This window comes from Gossypium hirsutum, chromosome A10 (assembly GCF_007990345.1).
Source record: "Gossypium hirsutum isolate 1008001.06 chromosome A10, Gossypium_hirsutum_v2.1, whole genome shotgun sequence".
NCBI classification, from domain to species: Eukaryota; Viridiplantae; Streptophyta; class Magnoliopsida; order Malvales; family Malvaceae; genus Gossypium; species Gossypium hirsutum.
In genome coordinates, this window is record NC_053433.1 from 19126458 (window position 1) to 19137312 (window position 10855).

The 10855-nt window shown below is 38.4% G+C and overlaps 2 non-coding genes across 2 annotated transcripts; one reads left to right on the forward strand and one right to left on the reverse strand.

The window, feature by feature from the left end:
• The first annotated feature begins 4367 nt into the window (after positions 1 to 4367).
• LOC121208667 (small nucleolar RNA R71) lies at positions 4368 to 4473 on the forward strand. Its single transcript, XR_005903798.1, has one exon. It is a non-coding gene; the product is annotated as a small nucleolar RNA R71 (small nucleolar RNA).
• Positions 4474 to 9074: 4601 nt separating this feature from the next.
• LOC121208997 (small nucleolar RNA R71) lies at positions 9075 to 9181 on the reverse strand. The gene has a single exon (XR_005904115.1). It is a non-coding gene; the product is annotated as a small nucleolar RNA R71 (small nucleolar RNA).
• Between the last annotated feature and the right edge of the window lie 1674 nt (positions 9182 to 10855).

Below are 10855 nucleotides of genomic sequence, written 5' to 3' on the forward strand. Positions count from 1 at the left end.
GAAAAGTGAATAAAAATAATAAATAAAAAGTTTTTAAACATTTTCATCGCCGGATGGTTTGCGAGGTGGTGGTGGCGATGAGATGTGAAGGTGCTGACAAATCTGATGAAGTGCAACATCAATGTGATCAGAACGCTGAAAACACTGCTGCTCAAATCGAGTAAGGTGCTCAGAGATGTTAGAGTATGAAGCTGCCACATGAACTAGACAATGGATGGATGGTGGGTGAGACGGTGGGTCCTCATGACGTGGAGGGACATCATCAGTAATGTCCTCTGGGTTCTCCTCTTCGGCGGACTGGACGAGGCGGTACTGAGAAGGGTAGGTGCCACGTTGTTTCTAGATAATCCTCATGTTTAGCATGCTTGAGATGCCCTATGGGGACATCTGGCCGATGAGAGTGGGGAGGATAATTGTGCCTCTATATTGAGGAGCCCGAAGTGTCATGCCAATCGAGTCACATAGGGCCCGATAGAGTGACCCATCTCCTATGTCGCTTCGTCTGATGGCGGATGGCGAGGGCAATGAAGTAGGCAAGGTCAATGACATGCCTGTTCGCCATGCTCCAAAGGAAATAGGCATCCTGAGTGTTGACGACGCTGATGCTCTCTCGTCGTCCCGTCAGAGTGCGGACCAAGATGGCTTGCAGGTATCGCAGGGATGGGGCGAGGGCCGATGCCTTAGAGCGGCTAGGATCATAGGAGGCTGAGGTAAGGACGAGGTCCTGCCAACACTTTGAAGGGGAGTAGTGGATGTGCCGGTGGAGGGTGTCGAGTTCATTGTCGTCCATGAACTCCTCCGTGTACAGCCCTAGTGCAATTCCAAACTTCGGTGCGATCAACTGGTGCATTAGACCACCAATGCAAAACTGGACCGTTCTATGATCGTCGAAGTTTGTCATGACGACTTAGAGATGGAAGGTCAAGCATAGTTCCATGGTGAGCTCGAGGTATGTCGACTTGATTATCTCAAAGAAGGGCCTCCATGGTTCCATCGTCAGGAGGGCTCAGACCGTGTCAGCCATTTGAATTTGTTCAAGTGCAGCCCAGTCGATGCAGCGGCCCACACCTAGGGGTTAGGCCCGTAATATCTGAAATAGCTCCTTCTAGGGTCTCAAGGGGAACTCGAGGAAAGGGTCACGGATCTCAGCAGTAGGACCCGAGGATGACACTGCTCCTTTCATCTTCTTCGAGGTGGGGACAGCGGTCTTCTTACCATGTGAGGATAACATTGTATATCTGTATTGAAAAGTCAAAGTTCAACCAATATGTCCCAAGAATAGGATGAAAAAACAAAACTAAATAGGAATATTTCATGAGACTTATGTACTAGGTGAAGTAAATAAAACTAAAATAACTAAAGCAAATATATTAAGTTATTAAAATAGGACTATGAGAATAATGCTACAGGAATATCTAATGCATGAGTGCATGTGGGTAAGTATAAAATCCATGGAAATGAGAAAAATGGATGAATGTAGTATGAAAAATGGTAATATTCTTTAATGACAAGCATGAATATTATTATTCTAGTATGAATATTCACTTAAGAAAGTCAAATGGATCAGAGAAATCATGAAATAGGCGAAATATTTAAAGAAAATAGAGTGAAAAAAGTAAACAAACGCAAAAGGGAGAAGCTTGGGTCATTGAAAACAGTGTTGTAGGCGGCGTAAGGGAGTGGCAAGTAGGGTGTGTGGAGTTGCAGCAGCTAGGTTTAGGGATTTTTGGGGAGGGAGACGATGAATAGTGAGGGGTTTATATAGATTTTGGGGCACACGGCCATGGGGCACGCCCGTGTGCCCTAATTTTTGCCCGTGAGTTTCACGATTTTTAAATTTAGGCGCATTTGACATTCGCCCCATGCCCGTGTTCCTTGGGTGTGTAGGTGCACACGGCCATGTCGCACGGCCGTGTCTTGTTTCGTTTACTTCTCTCACGCCTGTGTATGATAGCCCATGCCCGTGTTAGTTTGATAGTGTCGACCACGGGGGCTGGGTACTAGCGTGTCAAACGCTCGTGCTAAATTGACAAGTTTACCCACGATTTCAAAACACAGGTGTGCCGCACGCACGTGCTGGTTTGGCAGTTTCGCCCACGGCCTTATCACATGGCCGTAGTGACTTATCGCATCCCTTGTTGGGGAAAACTTTTTACCCTGTTTTCACACGACCGTATCACACGGTCGTGTCTCCTCTTATGGTGTGAGCACGGCCTAAGGCACGCCCGTGTACCTGGCCGTGTGGATGGGAAAACCCTATTTTTCAAGACTCTGTTAGTAGGTTATATGTGAAAAACTAGAATTTAAATAAATCATTACTGTTAGTGCTCGGGTTGCCTCCCGAGAAGCGCTTATTATAGTCTAAGCTTGACTTACCTCTCTGGTGTGTGATCATGGTGGCTCGAGGAGTTTACACTCCTCATCCCTGCTATCAACTTTATCAATATAAGGTTTAAGACGAGTATTGTTTACCTTAAAAGTTTTGAATTTGGGTTGAATTACCTTGACTGTACCATATAGGAAAATACTGAGTACCATGAGAGGAATTTCTTCATTAGGTTCAGAAGTGGTAATGCGAGGATCTGTTGCATCTAGTAGTACTTTGTCTCCAACCTTAAGTTGATTTGGTGATGTATTGAACTTCTCTTGGCTTGGTTTTGGCTTATCGGGTGTTCTCGGTTTCTGTATCCGCCACTCATCTAGTTCCTCGATTTGTAGCCATCATTCTTCATAGATAGGTCCTTTGTTATTGCTTGAACATGGCTCATGTAGGTTCTTCGAACTTATTTCCTGCAAAATAGGTTGCACCACATGGTTAGTTTTAGTAGAATGGTTAATACAACCACCTTCAATTTTCAATGTGTTACTCGAATTACGAGCTTGAAGAGTGATTGTTTCATCACCCACTCGAAGTGTGAGTTCACCTGTACCCACATCAATTATCGTTCTTGCGGTTGCTAAAAAGGGCCTCCTTAGAATTAACGGAACGTTACTATCCTCCTCTATGTCTAGAACAATGAAATCAACTGGGAATATAAATTTGTCAAATTTAACGAGTACATCTCAATAATCCCCCTAGGAAATCTGATTGTTTTATCGGCTAATTGAATACTCATCCTAGTTTTTTTGGGTTTCCCAAGACCTAGTTGTTTAAACATTTTGTAAGGCATAACATTGATACTAGCCCCTAAATCAGCCAAAGATTATTAACATCTAGGCTACCAATTAAACAGGAAATCGTAAAACTCCCTGGATCTTTTAATTTGTTAGCTAGCTTATTCTGTAGTATGGTTGAGCAAACCGCATTTAGTTCTACATGCGACGCCTCATCCAACTTTCACTTATTTGTTAAAAGCTCCTTTAATAATTTGACTGCGTTTGACATCTGTGAAAGAGCTTCAATAAATGGTAAGTTAATCTGTAGCTTCTTTAATAATTTAAGGAATTTACTGAATTGTTCTTCTGTACGGTCTTTCCTTGTCGCATTTGGGTATGGCACGCGAGGTTTGTATTCTTTACTTACCTATTTCTGGTCATTGTGGTCCACCTCACCCTTACTTTTACTTACCACTGTTTCTTGCACCGGTTCTGGTTCAGGTGCAACTAACCCTTCCTCATCTTGAATGGTAATTGCATTAATTTTCTCCCTTGGGTTAAATTCAGTATTACTCGGTAGGCTACCTTGTGGTCGTTCAGATACTAATTTAGCAAGTTGACCTATCTGAGTTTCGAGCCCTTGGATCGATGGTTGTTGATTTTTAAGTGTTGTCTCGGTATTTTGAAAATGAGTTTCTAACACAAAGATGAATTTTGTCAGCATCTCCTCAAGGTTCAGCTTTTTCTCTTGTTGGTAGGGTGGTTGTTGGGAGCCTCGAAGTGGTGGTGGTCACTGGTTCCCTTGGTCTCCCTATGAGAAATTTGGGTGGTTCCTCCAGCCTGCATTGTAAGTATTACTATAAGGATTATTTTGAGATCAATGATTATTACCCATGTAATTTAACTGCTAGTTCTCCATGTTGTAGCCATAGGGTGGGTAATCTGAATTGCTTGATCCACCTCCACTTGCTTTACATTGCATTACTCGGTGAACCTGTGAAGAACCAAAAAAATCGTCAATTTTTCTATTTAAAAGTTCTACCTGATTAGAGAGCATGGTGACCGAATCAACGTTAAAAACGCCAGCTATTTTCGTTGGCTTTGTCCTCATGACTTGCCACTGATAATTATTCAGTGACATCTATTCTATAAATTCATAAGCATCTTCAGGTGTCTTATTATTGATGGTTTCGCCAGCAGCTGTGTCGATAATTTGTCGAGTCAAAGGATTTAGGCCATTATAAAACGTTTGAACCTGTAGCCAAAGTGGTAACCCATGGTGAGGGCACCTTCTCAAAAGGTCCTTGTATCTCTCCCATGTATCGTAGAGTGTTTCTAAATCCATCTGCACAAAAGAAGGGACATCATTTTGTAATTTGGCTGTTTTAGCCAGTGGAAAATATTTTAATAAAAACTTTTCGGTCATTTGTTCCCATGTAGTGATTGACCCTCGTGGTAACGAGTTCAACCGTTTTTTAGCCTTATTCCTTAACGAAAAAGGGAATAACCGAAGGCGAATGGCGTCATCAGAAATGACATTAATTTTAAATGTATCGCATAGTTCCAAAAAGTTTGCCAAGTGAGTGTTGGGATCTTCGTCCTGCAAACCATTAAATTGAACAAATTGCTGTATCATTTGAATTGTGTTAGGTTTCAGTTCAAAAGTATTTGCAGCAACAGCAGGCCTAACTATGCTTGATTCAGTTCCTGTCAAAGAAGGTTTAACATAATCATACATAGTAAGTGGAGCAGGATTCTGATTAGCAGCAATCGTAGGAAGTAGCAGATTTTCTTGGTTTTCAGCCATCTCCTCGGTTGTGGTTGAAGTATCGTCCTTTTGCTCTTCTTCTGTGTATCTTAAGCTTCGCCTTATTTCTCTTCGGTTTATGGAAACTGTGCGATCGATCTCACTATCAAACAGTAATGGTCCTGACGGGTTTCTTCTGGTCAAAAACTAGAAAAACCTGTCAGAAGAGAATAAATGAAGAATTAGAAAAGAAAATAAAAATTTAAATTGGAATAAAAGTAAAATGGCTAAAGTAATAAAAATCGAGTGTTTCTAATACCCTAGTTCGCCGGCAACAGCGCCAAAAACTTGATACGTGATATTCGCGACAGGTTTTAAAAATTTATAATTAATGGTTCTTGAAACTAACTATTATCACGATGAAGGCAAGTGTACCTATCGAATAGTAGTATAGCTTTAGCAAGACCGGATTGTCAAACCCAAAGGAACCAAGAGTACTAGTAATTACTTTTTTTTTATTATCTAGCCTAAAAATTAAGCGATTTGTTTATCTAAATTAATTAACTAAACTAAGAGTGCACAGAGAGAAATTGGCGAAAAGCTTTAGGGAAAATTCGATTGATTAAGACAATACCCAAGGAAAAATCTACCTAAACTTCACTTATTATTTGACTCTGAATCAGACGATTTGTTCATTTGACTTGATCCGTAGAAATCCCTAAGTTATATTATTATCTCTCTCGAGACTAATAACGTCTAACCCTAGGTTGATTAATTAAAATCTCTTTCTAATTAACACCTAGTGTTGCATTAACTCGATCTATGGATCCCCTTATTAGGTTTCACCCTAATCCGACAAAATCTTATCACCCTATCTCTAGGTGTGCAATCAACTCTACTTAGTTATGACAAATTTACTCTTAGACAGGGTCTACTACTCCTCTGAATAAGAGCATTAACTTGAATCAATATCCTGGAATATTAAAACAAGAAGTAAGTACACATAATTAAGAACAAGTCAAATATTTATCATATAATTCAGATAATAATAACAAGATCCGTCTTAGGTTTCATTCCCCTTAGGTATTTAAGGGGTTTAGTTCATAATTATAGAAGAAAACATCTCAGAAGAATAATGTATACAAAACATAAAGAAAACCCAAAACCCCTGAATGGAAATTGAAGGGAGATCTTTAGTCTTGATGATGAATTCGGCTTCTGAGATGGACCAATTGGCTTCCCTTGAGTAATTCCTTACCTCCTACTCTGCATCCCTCTTCCTAAGTGCCTCAGTAGGAGTTTAAATAGGCTTTAGAATGCCTAAGAGCCCTCAAAATTGACCTTTTTCGAATAGGGTTATACTTATGCTCGGTAGGGAAACGCCCATAGGACACGCTCGTGTGTGATTACTCCAGCCCATGGTCAAGGCCGTTGAATAGGCACGGGCGTGTAGTTTACCCATGTGAGTCGTGCTTCGATCCTGCCAAAGAGACACGACAATGTGACACGTCCGTGTGAGGACGTCCAGGCCGTGTTGATTTTCCATGTGGGTCTATTTTCTCCGTTTTCAGCTCGTTTCTCGCTCTTTTTACTCTTCTGTGCTCACCTAAGTATAAAACATGAAATTAAAGGATTAGGAGCATCGAATTCCACAAATCTAAGGAGAAACCATCCATAAATGTGCTGAGCATGGGATAAAAATATGTATAAATTATGGTTTATCAGAAAAATATATAAGATTTTTCCTATGTCATTTATCACCTTTTTTGCTTAAAATTGTTGTTAAAACTAAGTAATTGCTTAATAAATTAATGAAATATGTGAAACTATGGAATTAGGACATAAAAATTATTAAAATGTGATTTTATGCTTTATTATATAGTTTTCATGCAATAAATGGCTTATTTTATATTAATTTGAATAAATTATATTTTTAAGACATAAAGTGGGCCATGCATGATTAAATTAAATAATAAAATATAAAATTGTATTTAATAATTCATTTTAAAATATTTCATTAATAATTTGGGTTTTAAATTAATTAATTACATTGGATACATTTTATTCTTTGGTCCTCTAGCTTGTTGATTTATTCTGGACAGGTTTGATAGCTTTGCTGGATTACAAAACCGTCCAAATTGGGGACCAAGTCAACCCAAAATTTGGCTATACATGGCTATCCATAAACCACTTTTTGGTTTAGTTGCACAAGGTCCTTGAAGAGTTGAAGAAATTAGAGATTTACCTGAAGATTTGCACTTGACCGAGTCTCAGTCCTGAGTTGTTGTGGCACTTAAATTGACCAAAAATCATGCAAAAATCAGCTCAACTTTCTCCATTTATGGCCGACCACCTATGGAAGATGCTTCAAAAGATGAAAACTCCTATTTTTAGTAAACTATCCCCTTCCTATTTTTAGTAAACTATCCCCTTCTCCTCACCTATAAATAAGACCTCATTCTCACATTTCTAGTCATCCCTCATCATTCATCATTTTCTCCTCTCTAAGTTCTCTTAGCATTCTTCTTTTCTCCCCATGCCTATCATCATCTTTCCGTAAAAATTTTAGCATTTGAGCCTCTTAAAGAACCTTTGGTCGGCCACCTTAGAGAGCCATTAGCAAAGGAGCGAAGTAAAGGAACAAAGGAGCCTCGTCAGTCAGAGTCTTGGGTGATAGCCACTCTGAATTGGGTCTAATCTTTCTTTTCTTTAATTTAATTTAAAGATGTTTACTATGTGTTCTTTATTCTTGTTTACAACAATGTTAGCTTAATTTTATTTAAGCTAGGATGATTGCTTTGATTAAATAATATTTATTAGATTCATGCTTATAATATATGTGCACGAATCAATCATGTTTTCAATTAAAATCAAGTCTGTATTTCATTCATACGTGATTGAAATGCACTTGAATTAGCTGAGCAATCCTAACCAGACGATGACTAATGAACGCATAATTGAAATGTGTATGCTCAATTTAGATCCTAACTTGATTAAATTGCTGGTTGCATAACAACCCTAATCAGGCTCTGTTATCTGCATAGTTTTTAGATTTGTGTGATGAAACTATTTCAAACCTAACACGTCCCTCTGACCTCGCATGAATACTAAGAAACACTTAGTAAATAAGGATCAGTAAAATGCGTATTTACTAGGTAAAGGATTTTGAAAGGACCTAATGTGGTTTCCAAACTCATGAAAGATCGAGTTGCCATGAAATGTTTTTCCGAATATTATTAAGCATGTTGATAATAAATCGAGTTTAATGAAAGTAATTGTTCTAGTTTATTTATGTTATACTTGTTGCAATTTGTGTTTAATTTTGCTAAAATCTATTTCATTCATATAGTTTGCACCTTAGGTTAATTTGCATTAGGGATCATTGCATTTAGTCTAATATATTTTAATAATCACTTCTTAACTAAATTGTTTTACCAAATTGTTAATATAATTTTACTAATTAAGTGACTTAGCACAAATACAATCCCTTTGGAGACGATAACTTGATACTTACTTATTACTTGATAACGACTGTGTACACTTGCACAAACCCCTGCGTTACAAGTTTTTGGCACTGTTGCTAGGGATTCTTTCATGAAATTATTTATTTTCAATTTGATTTATTTCTAACATTACTAACTTATTCTTTTTAATTTTGTGATTTTCTTTTCAAGTGTTTATGTGCATAGATCGGATTATCGATTTACTCTCTGTAGACCCTGAAATTGAGTGAACTTTCAAACAAAGAAGACGTGAACGAACAGCTCAAAGACATGTCGAGATGGACCTTGGAAATCAGAATGAAGACCAAGGTAATGAAGCTGATCATGTACGAAATCCTATCCTCATTGCCGATTATAGGGATTGATGCATCAAACAATATGATGTGCCACTTTTCAATGAGTTAAATCCAAGAATTAGAAGGCTAGATATTGAGGCAACCCAATTTGAATTGAAACCAGTGATGTTTCAAATGCTCTAAACAGTGGGCCAATTTAGTGGTATGCCCACAGAAGATCCACATCTTCACTTTCGATTGTTTATGGAGGTAAGTGATTCATTCAAGATAGCGTGTGTGACTGAAGACGCACTGAGGTTGAAGTTGTTTCCGTACTCATTACGAGATCGAGCATGAGCATGGCTCAATTCATTGCCACCAAGTTCCATATCTACATGGCAAGAATTAGCTGAGAGATTTTTGGTTAAGTATTTCCCATGTAGTAGAAATGCAAAGTTGAGGAACGAGATCACAACCTTCCAAAAATTAGATGACAAGTCTTTATATGAGGCTTGGGAGTGATTCAAGGAGTTACTATGTAAGTGTCCTCGTCATGAGATTCCTTATTGTATCTAATTGGAGACATTCTATAATGATCTCAATGCACATACAAGATTGATGGTAGATGCTTTTGCGTATGGTGCAATTTTATCTAAGTCTTATAATGAGGCTTATGAGATCATCAAGAGGATCGTGAGTAATAACTATCAATGGCCAACAAATCGAATAGTTTTAGGAAGATGTATAGCTGGAGTTCATGAAGTTGACACCCTCACTTCGTTATCAGCTCAGGTATCATCTATTTCCTCTATGTTAAAACAGTTTACCTCTAATAGTATAAATAATTTTGCAGCTCAGCCACTAAGCCCGTACGAAGTAGTTTTCTGTGTGTAATATGGGAAAGGTCATGCTTTTGAGAATTGTCCATCAAATTCCGAGTCGGTGTACTATGTGGGGAACCAACATTAAAATAGAAGAGGGCAAGGACCCCAGTCCAACTTTTATAATCCTTTATGGCATAATCATCCTAACTTTTCTTGGAGCAACTAAGGAAATGGACCAAACAACAACTTTCTGCAGCATAGACCCAACCAATCTCAAAATTTTAATCAGCAAGCTCCAAAACCACCTCAAGCCGAGGCATAAAATAGTTCAGAGAACTTGTTTAAAGCATACATGGCAAAGAATAACTCTTTGATCCGAAGCCAAGCAGCAACATTGAAAAATTTGGAAAACCAAATGGGTCAATAACCTACAGAGCTTCGTAATAGACCGCAAGGAACCTTGCTGAGCGATATTGAGAATCCAAGAAATTTGGGTTAAGAACATATCAAGGCAGTGGCATTGTGAAGTGGTAAATTCTGGAACCCCGATTGATTGATGTCGAAGATAAGCCTGTTGAGAAGAATTAACCAGCTGTTGAAATTCCTACACCAAAGGAATCAGAATCTGCAAAGACTGACAAGGTAAATTCTAACTTAGTGAATTCAGATACTTTAACATCTTCTTTGGATATAGATTTACCTACTCAGAAAAGTTGTCCGGTTCAATCAAAATTTTCATCACCTCCATATCCACAAAGATTGCAGCAACACAAGCAGAAACATGAGATGCAATTCAAGAAGTTTTTGGATGTTCTAAAGCAGTTACACATCACTATTCTGTTTGTGGAAGCTTTAGAACAAATGCCAAATTATGTGAAGTTTATGAAGGATATACTGTCCAAGAAGAAATGACTGAGTGAGTATGAGACTGTTGCCTTGACAAAGGAGTGCAGTGCGTTCCTGCAGAACAAACTGCCACAGAAATTGAAAGACCCAGGAAGCTTTACTATACCCTGTAACATTGGTGAATCTTACTGTGGTAAAGCTTTGTATGATTTAGAAGCAAGTATCAACTTGATGCCTAAGTCTATTTTCTAGATGTTAGGGATAGATAAAGTAAGACCTACAACTGTGACACTTTAGCTAGTAGATCGATCTTTAGTATATCCCGAGGGAAAGATCGAGGTTGTTTTGGTAAGAGTCGATAAATTTATTTTTCCTGTTGATTTCATTGTCTTAGATTTTAAAGCAGATAAGGAAGTGTTGATCATCCTTAGGAGACCTTTCTTAGCCACGGGAAGAACATTAATTGATCTGCAGAAAGGTGAACTCACCATACGAATTCAAGACGATCAGGTAACCTTTAACATTCTTAAAGCGATGAAATTTCTCGATCCAGTAGAAGAGTGT